Source organism: Ahaetulla prasina, chromosome 2 (assembly GCF_028640845.1).
Source record: "Ahaetulla prasina isolate Xishuangbanna chromosome 2, ASM2864084v1, whole genome shotgun sequence".
Classification (NCBI taxonomy): domain Eukaryota; kingdom Metazoa; phylum Chordata; class Lepidosauria; order Squamata; family Colubridae; genus Ahaetulla; species Ahaetulla prasina.
This window is the reverse complement of record NC_080540.1, coordinates 220,489,592-220,511,678: the sequence shown is the minus strand read 5'-3', so window position 1 is coordinate 220,511,678 and position 22,087 is coordinate 220,489,592. Positions and strand designations below refer to the sequence as shown.

General features: G+C 39.4%; 1 long non-coding RNA gene across 1 annotated transcript in view; it reads left to right on the top strand.

Moving 5' to 3' along the window:
• The window catches only part of LOC131192053 (uncharacterized), a 47,519-nt gene that overhangs the window by 13,342 nt on the left and 12,090 nt on the right, over positions 1-22,087 (top strand). The gene's annotated exons all lie outside the window — the stretch shown is intronic.

Here is a 22,087-nt window from a genome sequence, read left to right as displayed (position 1 = left end):
TTTAACACACACACCCAAGTGAGCTATAAAGACAGTAAAATAAATAAGAGCCAGATTATATTTGATTATTTTATGACCAAGAGCATCATTATATCAGGTGATGTAGGAGGGAGACTGCCAAGCTAGGGGGAGGAGTCAAACCAGGACTTAGTCTAGAATCCCTACATAGGTTACAAGAGTGCAAATTTGATTCCTCTTGAATGCAGTTAAGCCTTATTTAGTATCCCCCAGGTGCAAACTGTCAGTCTGAAAAAACTGCTGTTTAGGCTTGAGCAATAAAACAGCAAATTGAACTCTTCAAGTGTGGATCTAGTTGTTTGTAGCTGACAGGCACTTTAAAAACTACCTTTACCCAAGTCAATTCCCATTAATTTGTAGTATGTTGCTAGAATTTACAGAAGTTGAAATGTATCCTGCTCAAGATGATGAAACCTGGGTGAGTCCCAGATAAATATACAGGATAGATGAAAACATTGTAGAAAGGACTAGCCCGCCAACTATAGCCCCCTAATCTTCTCTAGTCTAGCTCTTACAAAAAAAAATCTGATCTTTTAAAGTTGTTGCCACTAACTTCAGGAGTGTGTTTGGGCAATGAGTGCTCAATATGCAAGTGGCATATCAACTATCATCCATCAATCACAAGTACTTAATGGTAATAATCTAACCAGATTCTTCATTGATTAAATCAGAAGCAGTCCAAAGCCAACAGCATAATAGAATATTACATGGAGATATTTTCTGTTCCTCTTAGTGATTACTAAAATAGGTAAACAATAGGGCAGAACAGTCTTTTTTTCCTAATTAACACCATCCACAGTAATTTCTGAAATAACCATTTTAAAATAACCCAACAAAGTGGTATGGACTGTCTTTTGAATCTTTATCTTGCAATTTTATAGATTAGCCTTCCCTCCCCCCCCCCCCAGGACAAAATGAAACAGATGAAAATGTGCAAAAGCTATTGTTTGTCGAAGAATCAGCTAGAATGAGGAGTGGCCAGATAAATTTGGATTATAAAATCTTTCCACTGAGATTCGATCATTTTGTAGGAAACGCTATCATAGCAGCTCCTGTTTTGAAATTTTTATTTCTCAACTCTTGGGATTTTGAATTGCTTTTCTGATATGCTTTTGAACTTCAACTCTATATTTTCATGTATTTTATTACCTGGACTCCAATTATTTGGCTGTACTTTGCCTTCTTATCCGCCCTGATTGTGAGGCCTCTATGAATCAGATTCTGCACTGATAGCAGATTATTGTGTGTTGATTCATTTTTGCTCCCTTGCATTTGCTAATTGTATCTGATTGTATCTAATCTCTTCCTACAAAGCCTATTTGCATTAATATAGTTTTAAAACATATTTAGAATTCATTGCAAGGAGGATGGTTGAGAGAAGAAATATGGAATATTCTCCCATCTTACACCAAAGTGAGGTTAGTTTCATCCCTGTTAATGTTCCCTAAATCCCTCAAAACCTGGTTTTGTCATTCCAGGGCTCTCGGGCTTATTCTAGGATGGCCTTATCATTGTGTTTAATCTACTCTCTCCTGTGTCTGAGTTGTATTTTTCTATTTTAAGTATGGCTGCTTTTAATGATTGATTTCAAATATTTATTATTTTATTTAATTGTTGTACACTTCCCAGAATAATTTCTATGAGAGATGGGCAGTCATATATGTTTGATAAATTAATAAAAATAAATAAATTAGATGATATCTAATTTATTGAATGAGCTGCAGCATCTGAGCAGTGTTTTAATTGAAGATTGTGAAGAGTTGATAAATGATAACTCTAGTGATTCACCTTATTGCCCACAATTGGGTCATTAAAACTAGATAATCTTTTACCACACTAGTTTCAATTAAGTTCTTCCTAAATTAAGAACTTCTGGGTAAATTCAAATCCTTTTTAATTCTTCCTTCCAGTGGGGTTGTTGGCTTCACTGTCTTCAGTTTGCCATTTCTTTCCCAGAATTCCTCCAATTTTGCATGGATTGACTAGGTTCTGTGCTCATATACTTACTTCAGTTTAATTCCATTATTTCTTTCTCTTACTCCTTTTATTTAGCTTTTTTTTAAAAAATCATTACATGTCCTGGGTGTTTTGGCTGACAAGCTGGGCAATTTAGGGTTGTTTACATAACTGACATCTTTGCCCTGAGGAACTGCTCTCAATTAATTGTCAGAATCAGAAAAATATCACAGAGCATTTAAAATTCCAATTTCCTCATGACTGTACTTGGGAAGTTTTTGCTCCAAGTTTTTGCCAATGGCAATAAAATTCTTCTCATTGATTTTCTCCTAATATGCTGAGGCATGGTTTGGCGAATAAGCAGGAACTAGCTGATACAGTGCACACACTGTTGTAAGCCTTAAACCATAATTTCTAAATCATAATAACTGGATTCATGAAGACCAAGGCAAAAGCAAATGAATCACATTATAGCTTAATGCAATACGTAAACTCAACCACTAAATGATGAGCATCTTATTGCTTATCTCTTTATTATGTCACATACTCTAATTTTGCTATCTCTTTATTATGTCACATACTCTAATTTTATTAAGAAGCCTTGGCATTCAACCGTGGATAACAGAATTATTATATCCTCTGATAGATAGCGGCTCTTCAGGCTTTAGAATTTGGATGAGTTCACACAACATGCTAAGCCAAAATCATTTGCATGTTGTGTGTGTGTGTGTATTCACATACAGGACCAAAAGATCCTGTGTTTGTTACCTGCCTTAGTAATAGTTTATTACTCCTTGATCCTTCTGATGACTACACACTATCCATTCAAGCAATGATGCCATGCTACCAATATGGATTTGTATATTGATGTATACTGTATAGGAATATTTACCCACGTAGTATGGCTGTATTACTATTATCTTTCTCATATTTTATGCTATCTTCTCCTATTGGTATCTTATGATTATATTATTTTGTTGTTTGTATGTACAGTGAGAGCTTCTGCACCAGAGACAAATTCCTTGTGTATCCAATCACACTTGGCCAACTATTCTATTCTATTCTATTCTATTCTATTCTAGTCTAGTCTAGTCTAGTCTAGTCTAGTCTAGTCTAGTCTAGTCTAGTCTAGTCTAGTCTAGTCTAGTCTAGTCTAGTCCAGTCCAGTCCAGTCCAGTCCAGTCCAGTCCATTTCTACTCCCACTTCCACTCCCACTCCATATCAGAAAAGCATTCAAAGTATTTATATGTAAAGCCGCAAGAATCCTGTACAGTAAACTGGCTTCCTCTTTGTTATTTCTGAATGGCTCTGTTCTTCTTGGGAAGCCTAGGCAAGTATTATAACTACTATAGGAAGTGGGAAGGAAAAGCAGAGCAGATACGGTTACATGCGCTGCTAAGAGCGCTTTGCACTTTCATTCTGTCTAATGGTTTGGCCCATATACTGTATGACAGACAGAGAGACAGACAGCAGTTTGTTCCTACAATCACTTAAAAAAATAGCCCATGGCATATTTCCTTTTCATTTTTTGCAAGTAATAACTGAATACTAGCAAGTTATATCTGTCAATAAGACAGAAATGATTTTAGCAAAAACATGCTGATGAGTGTTGGGAGAAGGATTTATGGTTTCCGCTTTCCTCTTCCACCATGTAAGTAGTAAAAGCATTTTATAACTTTAGTTAATGTGCTGGATTATAACTTGGCTTCCCTGCATTCACATTTTTTCCTCAGGGTCTTCAGCCGCAATCCTATTTTCTAAGCAAATGCATAAATATTTTAGAACAATATACACAATACTCTTGGATCTTGAAAAAAATACATTATGCATGCATACTCACATACTACTATTTTTACTAATGACTACCGAGACATTTTCTTTTGCATGCTCCAATGACTTGATTACATGAAAATACAGATAGCTGTAAACTCGATTAGGAAAAATTTCCTGATCTATAGTCCATCCATCTATCTATGTAATATGCCATTTACTGAAAAGAAAATAGCTATGATAAAATTAATGAACAAATTGAATTCTCAATATCAACCTACTTTAATTTGGGCATTCCAATTTTTATTTAATATGTACATAAAAGTTGGGAGCTCTAACAATTTAGTTACTTTGACTGACAAGTGGGTTTTGACCAATATACTCTAGTGATATAAGATCAACCTGGATCTTGTTTATGTAGCCGCAAGTTACATAAAGACTCAGTTATATATATTTATACATGCTTCATTGTATTGCCTTTATTGATACAGTTGTTATGTGAATCACGGCTATTGTTAAGTTAGTAACAAGGTTATTAAGTGAATTTAGTTTCCCCATTGACTTTGCTTGTCAGAAGGTCGCAAAAGATAATCACATGACCCCACTGCAATCATCATAAATATGAGTTAGATGCCAAATGTCTGAATTTTGAGCATTTGACCATGGGGATGCCGTAGTGGTCATAAGTGTAAAAAATGTTCATAAGTCATTTATTTCGGTGCTATTGTAACCTTGAATGATCACTAAACAAACTGTTATAAATCGAGGACTACCCTGTATTTATTTATTTATTTATTTATTTATTTATTATTTAAATTTGTATACCGCCCTTCTCCCGAAGGACTCAGGGCGGTTCACAGCCAGATAAAATAGACAATAATATTACAATATAAATACTATTAAAATACAATTAAAAAACTTATTCAATTGGCCGAAATTAAAATTTAGAATAAATGATAAAAAACCCATTAAAAACCCACAAATTTAAAAACTAATCCAGTCCTGCGCAGATAAATAAGTGTGTTTTAAGCTCGCGACAGAAGGTTCGGAGGTCCGGGAGTTGACGAAGTCCTGGGGGGAGTTCGTTCCAGAGGGCGGGAGCCCCCACAGAGAAGGCCCTTCCTCTGGGTGTCGCCAGACGACACTGTCTCGCTGACGGCACCCTGAGGAGTCCCTCTCTGTGAGAGCGCAGGGGTCGGTGAGAGGTATTCGGTAGCAGTAGGCGGTCCCGTAAATAGCCCGGCCCTATGCCATGGAGCGCTTTGAAGACGTTCACCAGAACCTTCATTCTTTCATTCTTTTGAAAGTTCTTGCATATCGTATAAGCAACTGTTCAACTGAAATCAACAGAATGGAGAGATAAAGAAAGAATTGGAATCATAAATGACACTGGTGGCAAAATTAGTTGGATTTTATTGCATGTAACCAAATTGACACAGATGTCATTAATAAGATCCTGTTGCATTATTTACCTCCAAAAGAGCTACTGTATATAGCAATAGCATTTAAACTTATATACCGCTTTACAGTGCTTTACAGCCCTCTCCCACTTCATGCATTACTGCTTTGTCGTGGCGAAGAGGCTTGCGTAGCTTAATGAAGCTATGAGCTATGCTGTGCAGGGATACTCAAGATGGACAGGTCATAGCAGAGAGCTCTATCAAAACATGATCTACTGGAGAAGGAAATGGCCACCCACACTCCAGTATTTTTGCCATAAACACACCATGGACAGTACCAAAAGGAAAAAAAAAACATGATGCCGGAAGATGAGACCTTCAGGTCGGAAGGTGTCCAATATGCTATTGGGGAAGAGCAGAGGCTAGTATTAGTAGCCCTCTGCTACTAGTACAGAAAGAGTGAAGCAACTGGGTCAAAGCCAAAAGGACGCTCAGCTATGGATGCATCTGGTGGTGAAAGGAAAGTCCAATGCTGTAAAGATTTTTTCTCCATAGGAACCTGGAATGTAAGATCCATGTATCAAGGCAAGTTGATCGTGGTCAAACAAGAGATGACAAGACTGAACATCGACATCTTAGGACTCAGTGAACTAAAATGGACAGGAATGGGTGAATTTAATTCAGATGACCATCAGATATACTACTCCGGGCAAGTATCCCTCAGAAGAAATTGAGTAGTCTTCATAATCAATAAAAGAGTAGGAAAAGCAGTACTGGAATATAATCTCAAAAATGATAGCATGATCTCAGTTCGAATCCAAGGTAAACCCTTCAATATCACAGTAATCCAAGTCTATGCCCCAACCACTAGTTCTAAAGAGGATGAAATTGACCGGTTCTATGAAGCCCTACAGCATTTTATAGAATTAACACCAAAAAAATATGTCCTTATCATCATGGGGGATTGGAATGTTAAAGTAGGAAGCCAAAAGATAACCGGAATAACAGGCAAGTTTGGAGTACAAAATGAAGCGGGGCACAGGCTGATAGAATTCTGTCAAGATAATACGATGGTCATAGCAAACACTCTTTTCCAACAACCCAAGAGATGACTCTACATATGGACATCACCAGACGGTCAACACAGAAATCAGATTGTCTATGTGCTCTGCAGCCTAAGATGGAAAAGCTCTATACAGTCAGTAAAAACAAGACCAGGAAATGACTGTGGCTCAGATTATGAGCTCCTCCTTGCAAAATTTAGGCTTAAATTGAAGAAAGTAGGGAAAAGCCCAAGGCCACTCAGGTATGAACTAAATCATATCCCTGATGAATATACAGTAGAGGTGACAAATAGATTTAAGGAATTAGATCTGATAGACAGAATGCCTGAAGAACTATGGACGGAGGTTCGCAACAATGTACAAGAGGTAGCAACTAAAACATCCCAAAGAAAAAGAAAGGGAAGAAAGCAAAATGGCTGTCTGAGGAAGCTTTGCAAATAGCTGAGGAAAGAAGGGAAGCAAAAGGCAAGAGAGAAAGAGAAAGAAAACCCAGTTTAATGCAGAATTCCAGAGAATAGCTAGAAGAGAGAAGAATGCCTTCTTAAATGAACAGTGCAAAGAAATAGAAGAAAACAATTGAATAGGGAGGACCAGAGATCTCTTCAAGAAAATTGGAGATATGAAGGGAACGTTTCATGCAAAGATGAGCATGATAAAGGATCAAAATGGCAGGGACCTAAGAGAGGCAGAAGAGATTAAGAAGAGGTGGCAAAATTACACAGAAGAACTATACAAGAACCAGCTTAACATCCCTTATAACCACGATGGGGTGGTCACTGACTTGAGCCAGACATCCTGGAATGTGAAGTCAAATGAGCCTTAGGAAATCTGAACAACAACAAAGCTAATGGAGGAGACAGTATTCCAGCTGAGCTATTCAAAATCTTAAAAGACGATGCAGTAAAAGTGCTACACTCAATTTGTCAGCAAATTTGGAAAACTCAACAGTGACCACAGGAATGGAAAAGGTCAGTTTACATTCCTATTACAAAGAAAGGCAATGCCAAAGAATGTTCAAACTATCGCACCATTGCACTCATTTCATATGATAGTAAGGTTATGCTTAAAATCCTATAACCTAGGCTCCAGCAGTATGTGGATCGAGAACTACCAGAAGTACAGGCAGGATTTTGAAGAGACAGAGGAACTAGAAATTAAATTGCCAACATACACTGGATCATGGAAAAAGCTAGAGAGTTCCAGAAAAACATCTACCTCTGCTTCATTGACTATGCTAAAGCCTTTGATTGGGTAGATCACAACAAATTGTGACAAGATCATAAAGATATGAGAGTAGAATAGAATAGAATAGAATTTTTTATTGGCCAAGTGTGATTGGACACACAAGGAATTTGTCTTGGTGCATATGCTCTCAGTGTACATAAAAGAAAAGATACGTTCATCAAGGTACAACATTTACAACACAAATGATGATCAATATATCAATATAAATCATAAGGATTGCCAGCAACAAGTTATAGTCATACAGTCATAAGTGGAAAGAGATTGGTGATGGGAACTATGAAACGATTAATAGTAGTGCAGATTCAGTAAATAGTCTGACAGTGTTGAGGGAATTATTTGTTTAGCAGAGTGATGGCCTTCGGGGAAAAACTGTTCTTGTGTCTAGTTGTTCTGGTGTGCAGTGCTCTATAGCGTCGTTTTGAGGGTAGGAGTTGAAACAGTTTATGTCCAGGATGCGAGGGATCTGCAAATATTTTCACGGCCCTCTTCTTGATTCGTGCAGTATACAGGTCCTCAATGGAAGGCAAGTTGGTAGCAATTATTTGTACCAGACCATCTTATTTGTTTCTTCAGAAACCTATATGCGGGTCAAGAAGCAACAGTGAGAACTGGACATGGAACCACTGATTGGTTCAAAATTGGGAAAGGAGTCCAGCAAGGCTGTATACTGTCGCCCTGCCTATTTAACTTATATGCAGAGCACATCATGAGAAAGGCAGGTCTAGATGAATCAAAAGTTGGAGTTAAGATTGCCGCGAGAAATATCAACAACTTCAGATATGCAGATGATACCACTAATGGCAGATAGCAAAGAGGAACTAAACAGCCTCTTGATGCAGATTGAAACTCAACATTAAGAAAACTAAGATCATGGCATCCGGCCTTCTCAATTCCTGGCAAATAGATGGTGAAGAAATGGAGATAGTGACAGATTTTATCTTCCTGGGCTCCAAGATCACTGCAGATGGGGACTGCAGCCAAGAAATTAAAAGACGCTTGATCCTGGGGAGGAAAGCTATGGCAAATCTAGACAGCATACTAAAAAGCAGAGATATCACCCTGCCAACAAAAGTGCGTATAGTCAAGGCTATGGTTTTCTCAATTGCAATGTATGGCTGTGAAGGTTGGACCATAACAAAGGCTGAGTGCCAAAGAATTGAGGCCTTTGAACTCTGGTGCTGGAGAAGACTCCTGCGAGTTCCTTGGACTGCAAGGCGATCAAACTGGTCAGTCCTAGAGGAGATCAACCCTGACTGCTTTTTAGAAGGCCAGATCCTGAAGATGAAACTCAAATATTTTGGCCACCTAATGAGAAGGAAGGACTTACTGGAGAAGAGCCTAATGCTGGGAAAGATTGAGGGCAAAAGAAGAAAGGGACGACAGAGAATGATGTGGCTGGATGGAGTCAGAAAGGAAAGGGAAAGGGACGACAGAGAATGATGTGGCTGGATGAAGCAGTAGGTGTGTGAGCTTAAATGGACTCCAGAGGATGGTAGAGGACAGGAAGGCCTGGAGGAACGTTGTCCATGGGGTCGCAATGTGTCAGACACGACTTCGCAACTAACAACCACAACAACGACAGCTCTCTCTATTACAGAGTCAGCATATTGCCCCCAACAATTTTGGTCCTCATTTTATCCAACTCGGAAGTATGGAAGGCTGAGTCAACCTTGAGCCTGGTGAGATTTGAACTGCCAAATTGCAGGCAGTCAGCAGAAGTAGCCTGCAGTACTGCATTCTAACCACTGCACCATCGTGGCTCATATAATTTCTTTCGTTGTCATTCAATACCCATCTCTCAGTCCTGTATTTTCTATACCACATACTATACTTATTTGGCATGCATCTGCACAGGGTACAGAAACTTCCTTTGCGAAGTAGCATCAGCTACACTGTAGCCCCACAATAGCTGATTCGTGATAGATGAATTAGCACTGCATTTTGGATTAGCTATTGAATGTGACTTGACTTTGCATACTGTCAAAATTATTTTTATGCTTAAAGCACAGGTAGTCCTTGACTTATGACCACAACTAGAACCAAAATTTCTGTTGTTAAGTGATGTAGTCATTAAGTGAATCACACCCAATTTTACATATATATTTTTGCCACTGTTGTTAAGCAAATCGCACAGATGTGGCATGAATCCAACTTCTCCCATTGACTTTGCTTGTTGGAAGCTCCCTGGGAAGGTGGTAAATGGCGATTATGTGACTTCAGAACACTGCCAACCATCCTAAATACATGCTAGTTGCCAAGCACCCAAACCCAAGCACAGGGTCTGACACTGGGGACATTGCAACAGTCACAAGTGTGAGGATCGGTTGAAAGTCACTTTTTTCAGTCCTAACTTTGAACAGTCGTTAAATGCATGGCCATGAATCAAGGACATTTAGAAGCCAGACCTTCCCCAGCAATTTTGAATGGTACTTGCTGGCCATAGCAAATATTACTGAAAATATAAATAATTATAATTATATTTTATATATTATTAAACATTATTATATTTAATAATTATGTAATTGTTATATAAATAATTAAAAATCCTTTCTTATCAGAATTCTTATGTTCTGTAAGGCTAATAGGACCTGATCATCTGCAAAATATCTTGACATCTCAGTCCCTGAACTTCTGAACTATTGACTGCCTTCAAGAAAGTGGGACTTAGTCACCTGCTATTGGTTAAAGGTAAAGGTAAAGGTTCCCCTCGCACATACGTGCTAGTCGTTACCAACTCTAGGGGACAGTGCTCATCTCCGTTTCAAAGCCGAAGAGCCAGCGCTGTCCGAAGACGTCTCCATGGTCATGTGGTCAGCATGACTCAACGCCAAAGGCGCACGGAATGCTGTTACCTTCCCACCAAAGGTGGTCCCTATTTTTACTTGCTTTCGAAACTGCTGGGTTGGCGAAGCTGGGACAAGTAATGGGAGCTCACCCCGTTACACGGCAGCACTAGGGATTCGAACCGCCGAGCTGCCGACCTTTCGATCGACAAGCTCAATGTCCTTGCCCCTGAGCCCCTGTCATCTAACATTGGTTAGATGTAGCTTACTGAGGATGCTTCCATTCTTTTGTTATGATTGAAATATTTTCTGTAATTATGGATTGGGGATCCCAGCTCTGCATTCAGTTTCTCTATTTCTCATGCTTCAAAACCAGTAGTTTTGGTTCAGGCCGTGCAGAAAATTGTGCAGTATTGCCAGGATGCAGTGAGACATCAGAATATATCGATCTAAATGAATGTTTTTCCTACTATTCAAATATAGATGAAGTATATGCAGATTGGCCTAGTTGTCTGTTTACATTGTCCCTCTACTGGGCCTTTTTTGCTGAACTTTAACCTGCATTAAAATTTACTAGTTGTCTTCCCAGCTTACTTGAGAAACTGGAAGAGGGAATACAAAATCAATGTGGATGTCTAGGTTCTTAGCATGCATAGCAGTCGGCCCTCCATGACTGCCGAGGGGACTGAGATGTCATCCTAAGTACAATTCTATCTGAATTGGTGTGTTAGATGCAAAACAGCTAGATGGTCAGACTAATTAAGGATTATAGTGACAATTGATTGATTACACAAGGGTTAAAAGTATGAGCTATTCAGAAAGTAATAGTGCCTTATGTACTGTGTGACAAATTCAAGTCAATTTAGTCAGTGTGTGATTATTCGACCCAATAGATCGATTTGCAAAATTGATGAGAACTGCCTTTATTGTATGGCAGGAGTCCCCAACCTCCGAGCTGTGAGCCATTTGGAACCAAGCTGTGGAAGCGTTGGGCACACGCACGTGCATTCCCACTTACACCAGTTGAACCATCCCGTCTTCCCCCACCCCACCCCATGAGTCTGCAAAACTGGAAAGATTGGGAAACTCTGTTGTATGGTATTTCAAACTTTCTCTAAACCAGGGCTGTCAAGCTTGCGGGCCGGATGCATCACGCGCTGCCCACGCTCACCTCTGTTTTAGCAAAGGGGGGAAGAGTTTCGATACCTCACATGATGACGTGTCATCACGAGTTTGACATCCCTGCTCTAACCCATAATCTACATCAGGGGTGTCAAACTGAATTTCTTTGAGGGCCAGATCAGTGTTGTAGTTCTCCTCTGCGGGCCAGCCGGGGGAGGGGGGGAGATGGGATGGACACGCCCCGTTTTGGCTGGCAGGGTGCTGCAGGAGAATGTCCAGGCTGAAAACGGGGTGCAAGGGGGCTACCTGTGGCCCTCCATGCCCTGTCTTGGCTGCCAGAGGCACTGCAGACTGATCCCTTGCTATTTCCAGGCCAGCCCTGTGGGCCAGATTTAAGCACCCTTGATCTACACTGTTCTAGGTCAGAGTTGGGGATCAGGACCACAAAAATATTTTCCAAAATCTAGAACTGCAGAAAGAAGCATAGGCAATATTAATTCAGGAATCAACAACAAAACCACTCTATATCCTAACTGAACCTCCAAAGGAGGAGCAATGCTGAGTAGATACAACAGGGAAATCTGTCTGAGGTCAGGAAGATTTGCATGCAATAGATATTACTTTTAATCATAGGTTACTCTCAAACAGAATGCTTGCTAATTCTATTAGAAAACTCTTATTCAACTGCTGCTCTTCCAAGTCTGATATGGCTGTCAGAATAAGTAGATACCTTGAGTTAACAACCTTAACCTCTCAGTCTGGATCTGGCTACATGGTCATCCAGGTACTACCTAGAATTTTTTATTTTCTGGCTGGTCTCCCTTGTTAAAAAAAAACATGCTGATGCAATTCCACCTTCTGGTACGCAAACTGGTTATATTGCATTGATTTTTTAAATTTTTGTTTAATAATTTGCAAACATTATCAAGTAACAGAATAACATAAATCTGTAATCCATAGAAAACAGTGCATAAGGAGAGAGAAACAGGTCACAAACTTTGTTAGTTACAACGTTGGCAGGATATTGGCTGTGGATGTACTGGTAAAGATAGATTAGAGTCCTATTCAAATCCTGTGAAAGAGGCTTAGTGTTTCTCAGATGAGACCACGATGCTAATTTGCTCCAACTTAAAACCTTACTGTCTAATCAGGATGTCTTTCTAAATGACTTTATGCGTAGTTCAGAGAAGGAAGATGCAATCAAGGATCCAAGAACAGAGGCTCACACAACCCCTATCACCATAGGCCCTTGTGTTCTGGATCTCATGATTCTACATCAGTACAGTCTTGCGCTTACAGAGCCTAACGCAGAGATCTTCAAACTTGGCAGCTTTAAGACTTGTGGACTTCAACTCCCAGAATTCTCCAACCAGCTACGCTATTACAACCTCTTCAGACGAAGAGGTTGTAAAAAAAATGCTTTTAAAAGGTTCTGACGATCAGGCAATTCAGCTGGGATCATCAGAATCTTTTAAAGACATTTTTTACAACCTCTTCGGCCAAAGAAAGAAAAGTTTTTTTTTTAAAGTTGGGCACGCCCGTCCAGTCACATAACACCTCCCCCACACCAAGCCACGCCCACAGAACCAGTAGTAACAAATTTTACATTTCACCACTGCTTTAAAGGATAGATGTCCCATTAAGCTGAAAGAAATAAGGTGGGGAGATAGTGGAGGCTATGGAAAATGATTTGTAATCTACTCTACATATTACACATTATAGAGATAGTCCTCAATTTACAACTATTCGTTTAATGAATAGTTTCATTCAAACTTTCATTCAAAGTTGCAATGACACTGAAAAAAATGATTGTTTTTATATGACTGTTTTTCACACTTACAACATTGTGGCATTCCCAGGGTCATGTGATCAAATTTTGGATGCTTGGCGACTGGCATGTATTTATGATGGTTGCAATGTCCTGGGGTCATGTGATTGCTTTTTGTCACTTTCCGACAAGCAAAGTCAATATGGAAGCCAGGTGCACTTAAAAATCAGGTTTAACCATGAAACAACAACAAAAAAAAGACACCCCCATAAGAGCAATAACCCCGTGATATGGGGCCGAAGCCGAGCCCAAAACAACAACGCCCAAAACAACAAAGACCAAAATAATACCAATAAAATAATTAATCAATAACATAATTCTTGCTCAAAAGAGACCTGCGGCCTGAAAAACCACCGTTGTAAATAAACTACAAAAACGGTCTTACGGGACCATCTGCTGCCACCGAATGCCTCCCACCGACCCGTGCGCTCCCACAGGGAGGGACTCCTCAGGGTGCCGTCAGCTAGGCAGTGCCGACTGGCGACGCCCAGGGGAAGGGCCTTTTCTGTGGGGGCTCCCACCCTCTGGAACGAGCTTCCCCCAGGACTTCGTCAACTTCCTGACCTTCGGACCTTCCGCCGCGAGCTTAAGACACATCTATTTATCTGCGCAGGACTGGACTAGATTTTAAATTTTAATTGTTTAAATTTTAGATTTGGTTTTAAATTGGGGTTTTATTATTTATATGTCTATTTTAAATATTCGACCTATTTAATAAGTTTTTTAGACTAATGTTTTACTTTGTATATTTATGTTGTTTTTAGATGGCTGTACACCGCCCTGAGTCCCTAGGGAGATAGGGCGGTATAAAAATACGAATAAATAAATAAAATAAATAAATAATAAATTACTAACGTGATTTTCTTAACAGCTATGGCAAGAAAAGTTGTAAAATGGGACAAAACTCAGTTAACCACTGTCTCGCTTAGCAACCTAAATTTTGGGCTAAACATGGTCGTACGTTGAGGATTACTTGTACATATTACCTGTTTTTTTATGTTCTTTTTCTAGCTTTGTAGGCTGTTCTGGATTTGGGTGGCCAATATGTTTAATAAATAAAATATTAGATCAGAATAGGGTTTGTTGTTTGGCCTCAGTACAATGTGTGCATGTAGTCATTATGTTTTAACATTAGGTACAAATCAAAGTACATGCTTAAAAATTATCTGTGTTTTTCAGCACGCTTTTGTGCTGAAAACGCCCTCGCTTATACTCGAGTATATACGGCTTATACTCAGTTTTTTCTTCTTTTTCACATTATACCGGATGGTGCAAACTTGGCGGCTTTTGCATTAGCTGGGAAGCCCTGCCGGTGCAGTGAGAGGCGGGCGGGGAGCCGCCAGCCTTCTCGGCTGAGGAGGAGGCTTTCCTGACCGGTAGCTGCCTCATTTCCCTCCCTCGGCTTATACTCGAGTCCCCAGTTTACCCCAGTTTTTTGGGGTAAAATTGGGGACCTCGGCTTATACTCGGATCGGCTTATATTCGAGTATATACGGTACATGCTTAAAAATTATCTGTGTTGGTGGCAGTCTTGTTCACATACAGTAATATTCCTCTCAAGAACATATTACAGAACAAGTGATTCTCCTAATACTGCCGGTGTCTCTTTCTAATATCTAATCCATCATTTCTTTTAGGAAGTTACACTGTGCATTAGTGGGTTAGGATGCTCGGTAGAAATAGCCTTGGAATGAAATTAAGATATATCGCCTAGTATCTTCTTTCACCAGATCTTCACTACAGAAGAATAGCCTAGGAAATACATAAATCCTATTTAGCTCTGGCATTAGAAACAGTTACTGGCTGTTCAAGTATCGTTTTAAAAAGTCTCACTCCCAATTTGGTACATGTAAGCCATTTTTTACACAGCTGATTGCACGGTTCAAGCTTCGCATCCTTAAACAGAAACTCCAGCATACGACCGCAACTTATATGTAATGCAGCTTGTAATGCAAGTGACAAACTCTTCATGTGAGCTGGAGCTCTTTAACAATCTAATGTTTCTGCTTTAGTTTATAATGATGGAGCTGGGTGGGAGTCAGGGTGTGGGGGGAACCCAAGGGTGCACTATATTGTCTGCATGCAAATGCAGACAATGCAAAAGTCCCAACTTTAACCCCTAATATTTCCATGCAAGATTTTCTGGATTCCTGGGAATCTCTGGCTGATACGCAGACACCACTGAACCTATGGCCTCAGAGTTTCATTTGCTGTTTCTAAATGCAATTATTATGCTCATTTGTTTTATATGTGTGTGTGTGTATGTATATACTGTATATTCTATAGAACATCTGCTGTCCTTTTTAGCTTAAAATAGACGGATTGAACAGTATCATTAATATCTGTGAAATACCTTGGCAATCCCATTGGAAAAATGCTACATAAGCACAATGTGTATTGCATGCATAAGTAAACCATGCTGAGTTATGTGTCTATAGGGAAGAATGTATTGGTTTTTAATTGTTGATTTTAATGGATTAGGGTAAAATATTGTTTTCTTTTATTTGATCTTTGTCCCCCGGTGCTCCTTCTTTTTCCTTCTACTCATCAGTGTGACAGCTTCCTCTTCAGACTTTTAATTATCTCTTCCAGGACTCCTTGTATTACCAACAGTGGTGGCATTTTTATCACTCTATTGGGGCTTAATTCCGTGGTTATTCCTTCTTCTCCTCCAATTTCCCTCAGCAGGAAGGTGCAAGTTGTTATTTATCTATTCCTTAAAATCTTGCCAAGAGTTGGGAAGTAGGTTAGCTAGTTCATACATTTCATGAAATAAATGATTCAAATCCACTTCTCAGCAGGAAGCTACATAAGACTCCATGCTACGCAGCACTAAAATAAAATGAAGACACTGGTTTAAATGATCTCAGATTATATTTCATTAATGTCCTCTTATTAGCCTCCACTAATAATGTTATGGTTTCTGCAGGCAAAAAGAGACGTCTGGCGTAGGGATGCACAGTTAAGCAGGAAATATGGATTAAATACAGAGAAAAATAACCCTGATTATTGCTTGGTGTTAGAGTACAGACAGTCCTCAAATTACCACCACAATTGAGCCCAAAATGTGTTCCTAAGCGAGACAGATGTTAAGTGAGCTTTGCCCCATTTTATGACCTTTCTTGCCATAGTTGTTAAGTGAATCACTGCAGTTGTTAAAGTTAGAAACACAATTATTAAGTGAGTCTGGCTTCTGTATTGACTTTACTTTTCAGAAGGTCGCAAAATGTAATCATGTGATCTTGGAGCACTGCAACTGAAGTGAAGTGTTAATACTACTTTATAATGCCTTGGTAAGGCAACACTTGGAATACTGCATCCAGTTTTGGTTGCCACAATGTAGAAAAGATGTTGAGACTCTAGAAAGTGTGCAGAGAAGAGCAACAAAGATGATTAGGGGACTGGAGGCTAAAACATATGAAGAAAGGTTGCAGGAACTGGGTCTATCTAGTTTGATGAAAAGAAGGACTAGGGGAGACATGATAGCAGTGTTCCAATATCTCAGGGGCTGCCACAAAGAAGAGGGAGTCAAACTATTCTCCAAAGCACCTGAGGGTAGAACAAGAAGCAATGGGTGGAAACTAATGAAGGAGAGAAGCAACTTAGAACTAAGGAGAAATTTCCTGACAGTTAGAAAAATTAATCAGTAGAACAACTTGCCTGCAGAAGTTGTGAATGCTCCAACATGGAAGTTTTTAAGATGTTAGATAACCATTTGTCTGAAGTGGTACAGGGTTTCCTGCCTAAGCAGGGGGTTGGACTAGAAGACCTCCAAGGTCCCTTCCAACTCTGTTATTCTATTCTATTCTATTCTATTCTATTCTATTCTATTCTATTCTATTCTAAACTCTCATAAATATGAGTCAGTTGCCAAGCATCTGAATTTTAATCCGTGTCCTTGGGGATGCTGCAATGGTTGTAAATGTGAAAATGATTATAACTTTATTCAGTACCTTTGTAACTTTGAATGGTCACTAAATGACCTGTTGGAAGTCAAAGACTACCGGTATCTCTCTTACTCAGTTCAGTCTTTTTGTTGTTCCCAAAACATTATGTCTTCTGTTGGATCAAGCATCTTTTTAGTTTTAGGGAGAAAAAAATGACTTTGAAATTGATAAAGAACCAGTACTGCTTGGTATATTTATATGCAATGCAATCATGGCACTGATCTTTTTCTTTGCAACATCTGCTTAAGGTGTTTGTGTACACAAAGTATAAAGAAAGTCAATGGGGTTCAGATCCCCTGCAAAGATACCAGTAGGGATCTTCTTCATCCAAGATCCAACAAATGAAAAGCTTTTCCCACATTTACATGGTAATGGTTCTCATTGAACACGGCAGTAATTTACAGGGGGGGGGGGGTTGCACTTTAAATGGAAGCTTAAACCTTATTGAATTCAACATAAATCCAGATTCTTCCAGATTCTTCCAATGTATTGTGCAACTGCTGTGTCTCTCTTATTAAAAAATAAAGGTTCCCCTCGCACATATGTGCTAGTCGTTTCTGACTCTATGGGGCGGTGCTCATCTCTGTTTCAAAGCTGAAGAGCCAGCGTTGTCCGAGGACATCTCCATGGTCATGTGTCCAGCATGACTAAATGCCAAAGGTACACAGTACGCTCTTACCTTCCCACCAAAGGTGGTTCCTATTTTTCTACTTGCATTTTTTACATGCTTTTGAACTGCTAGGTTGGCAGAAGCTGGGACAAATAACAGGAGCTCACCCTATTATGCGGCACTAGGGATTCAAACCACTGAACTGCAGACCTTTCGATCGACAAGCTCGGTGTCTTAGCCACTGAGCCACTTTTTTCCATATATTCTCCTTCCTTCAATCCCTCCCTCCATTCTACAAGTCTTTACTTACTGCTGATGACTGCTTGCACAAGTTCTTGCAATTACCTTGGCAAGATTTTGGGAGTGGAGCCATTGCCTCCTTTCTACTCAGCTGAGAGGATATAACTGGCTTACAGTCATCCAGCTGGCTTTGTGCCTAAGGTGGGACCAGAATGCACAGTTGTCCAAGTTTCAAGCCCAGTACCATTACCCCAAACAGGCTGTTTTCTTTCTACAGTAAAGCAATTCACAAAAGAAAATGCCTACAAATTCCTTTGTTAGAGTTTCGAGCCATCACGTTGGTCTGTTTTTGATAGTTACTACTTATACGAATTCTTAAATATTAAATATATTTCTGAGGGTACTGAATGGATGCTGATTGTAGAACTATGATAGACAATAGAACCTATTGCTGCCAACCTTTCCTGAATACAGTATTGCCAAAAATTCCTCAATGCAGCTAGCGTTTGACTTACAACAGTTTATTTAGTGACTGTTCAAAGTTACAGTAGCACTGAAAAAAATGATTTATGATCATTTTTCACACATGGGATCATTGCAGTATCCCACGGTCATGTGATCAAAATTCAGACACTGGGGCAGCTGGTTCATATTTGTGACAATTGTAGTGTCTCAGGGTCATGTGATCCCCTTTTCCACTTTCCGATAAGCAAAGTCAATGGAGAAGCCAGATTCACTTAACAATTCTGTTACTAACATAATAACTATGGCACTAAAGGTCATATAATATGGGACAAAATTCACTTAACAAATGTTTCACTTAACAACAAAAAATTGAGCTCAAATGTGGTCATAAGTTGAGGACTATCTGCAGTTTGTTTCCATTTTACCTAACAAAATAATTTTGTTAGAAGTGGATGTACCCCTCTGATTGATCTGTCAATAAATGTTCCTATTTGTCAGATCCCTTAAGTCAGAGGTCTCCAACCTTGGTCCCTTTAAGACTTGTGGACTTCAATTCCCAGAGTTCCTCAGCCAGCTTTGACCCCTGCCTTAAGTAGACCTCACCAAGAAATTGACTCCACACAAAGATTAAGACTATCTTTATTGAGATTGGTTATGAGAGCAGATTCTTGCAAGTATAATTGTGTTGTATCTCCTTTTTATAGATTTGTGAATGAAAGTGTCTAGCTGAGCTGCTTCTCAATGTTATCCGGTTGTTGTGGACTCAATACCTGTTTTACTTTGTTCCCTTGGCAACAGAACTTACATCTCTATGTCAAGGTCATCCTCCTTCCTTTCTACATTAATTTAATTGTTTTCTTTTACTCTTTCTATTACTCTTTCTTTTTTAATTGGGGTTGTATCTGAAATCACAAGGGATGCAGTGGCTCAGTGGCTAAGACGCTGAGCTTGTTGATGAAAAGGTCAGCAGTTCAGCGGTTTGAATCCCTAGTGCCGCATAACGGGGTGAGCTCCCGTTCCTTGTCCCAGCTTCTGCCAACCTAGCAGTTCGAAAGCACATAAAAAATGCAAGTAGAAAAAATAGGGACCACCTTTGGTGGGAAAGTAACAGCGTTCCGTGCGCCTTTGGTGTTTAGTCATGCCGGCCACATGACCACGAAGACATCTTCCGTCCGCCAGACAATGTCGGCTGGCGGCCCCCAGAGGAAGATCCTTCTCTGTGGGGGCCCCCACTCTTTGGAACGAACTCCCCCCTGGTTTACGTCAAATTCCTGACCTTCGGACTTTTCGCCGCGAACTGAAAACATATTTGTTTGTTCGTATGGGCTTTCTTAAATTGTTTAATTTTAAATTTTAAATTTTCTCTCTGGTTTTAATTGGGGTTTTTAGATTCTTAATTCTTAATTATTTCGGCCATACTGTATAATAAGTTTTTTAATTGTATTTTAACTGTATATTGTTCTTTTTTATCCTGGCTGTACACCGCCCTGAGTCCTTCGGGAGAAGGGCGGTTTATAAATCCAATAAATAATAATAATAATAATCTTCGGACAGCGCTGGCTCTTCGGCTTTGAAACAGAGATGAGCACCGCCCCCTACAGTCGGGAACGACTAACACATATGTGCAAGGGGAACCTATACCTTTACCTTTATCTGATATCACAGGAAAGAATAACAAAAATCCATTATTTATGTTGTCGTAGCAGTATGGACAGAGGAGGTCTAGCTCCCTGGAGATATTTCAGATGCTCTCCTCATTTTTTCAGACATTACTTTTACAAAGTCTTTGGTCCTTTTAGTTCTGGAGCCTATGCAATGTCTATCCTGTTCAGTAAGAACACTGGTTTCTACTGTTTTAAGCAACAAATCCAAAACAAACCATAGTAATTGACAAAGCGCTTAAATATATTTGGCTGACATCACACAGCGCAGTAAGATTTAATGCCCTTTGTGCTTTATGCAATCTGTGAACACAGCTACTGTGAGTGAACTGCAATTTATGTTTAATAAAAACAGGCTATTGTTTAACAAATCATAATAAAACAAACCAGTTTCCCATAATATATGAATACACTCCTTTTATTATCGTTTGATACAATTATTATGACTGAAGTTCTTTGGAGTACAAGGAAAAAGACACTTCAGAGTTCGCATAGGCATGCTTGTAGTATCCACCAGCAATTCCTGAAACTAATTGCGGCTTTTGCCGGGATGACACAGCAGCAACTGTGCAAACTCAGGAAAAGAGGATGCTACTTTAAAAAATGTCTACAGGTACTACATGAACAGTTGTGAATGCTCTGTAGATTGGTTTCTCCTTTCAATTTGTAGAACAGTCATAACAAGTATACAATTTTAGTAAAGCTACTTGACTTATGGGCTGATTTATGCATTATTATCTTTTAGGATCCTCACTTCAAAATATTACCCGGTACCTTCCTGACTTGTGGCTTTTCTACTTATGCTAAAAAATAGAGAAATCTTATTTTTATTCGGAGATCACTAAACTCAGGATGGGATTCAGCCTATTCGATCCAGTTCAGATGAGCTGGTTGCTCCGACGATCAGCTGAGAGTGAACCAGTTCACTCCGACTGTCAGCTGGGTCCACCCGTTCCTGCGCTATACCTACCCTTATTTTGTTTGTTTGAAACCCAGCTGATTGGCTCAGCAAAGCGGATTGCCGCCTCCTCAGCTGTTTCACTCACTGGGTATAGTGGAATGTAACCTTTAATGGTGTTTGGAAATGGACTGCGTGCGCACAACGCGCGCTCAATGAACCAGTTCTTACACCAGTTGAATTCCATCACTGACTAAACTGCAGCTGAGTTTGGGCAAAGCTCAAGATCAAAGCTAGATGAAAAACACAAAACTTTATGTTTCTGCATTGGCTGGTTGCCCCTTCTTTAAACCTCATTTTACCTTAGTATTGCCCTGGAATGCTAGAAAGTTTAATTTGGTTAGCTGCTTAGAACCAGCTACTGAGTCCCCATAAACAGATTATTTCTCAGACCCCTGAAATTGTTAATGGAAGCCTTTGAGCAGAATAAAGGAGACAAAAACTGTGGAATCTTCAAATAAAACTGGCTTCAGGCCACTTGGTATATATTTGTCCCAGACAGTACATCCCTTTTGTTTCAACTTTGAAATATCTTGGTATTGTCTGGATTAGTGTTGATATGCAACTCAATTTTAATTAAGCACTCGGTATGATTTCTCTCTGTAATATAAGATGCATTCAGGGATGTGCTCCTACTCAAGCAGACAGTGTGCAGAATTAGCTACAATTACAAATGAACAAGAAATTGTCTATTAGCACAATCCTAATCTCCTGGTTACATCAGCCTGGCAATTTGCTGCTACATATTTAGTCACACCTCTTGTCAACATCCCCTGGCCTGACAGAAGGACAAGTACTTTGCATAAATGTAATTTGCAGGTTGAGTTTCAATTCTGAATGACAAAAAGTTTTGAATTTTAATATCGGAGGGTATGGATTTGTAAAATACAGTACTCACACAAAATAGAATATTCTATATCTTAATCAATTTTTGCTACAAGCATTCAGAGAGTTTGACTTTACTCAAAGTGCTGCACTATTTACAAGTTAGCATGATGCTGTGTTTATGCTAACTATTC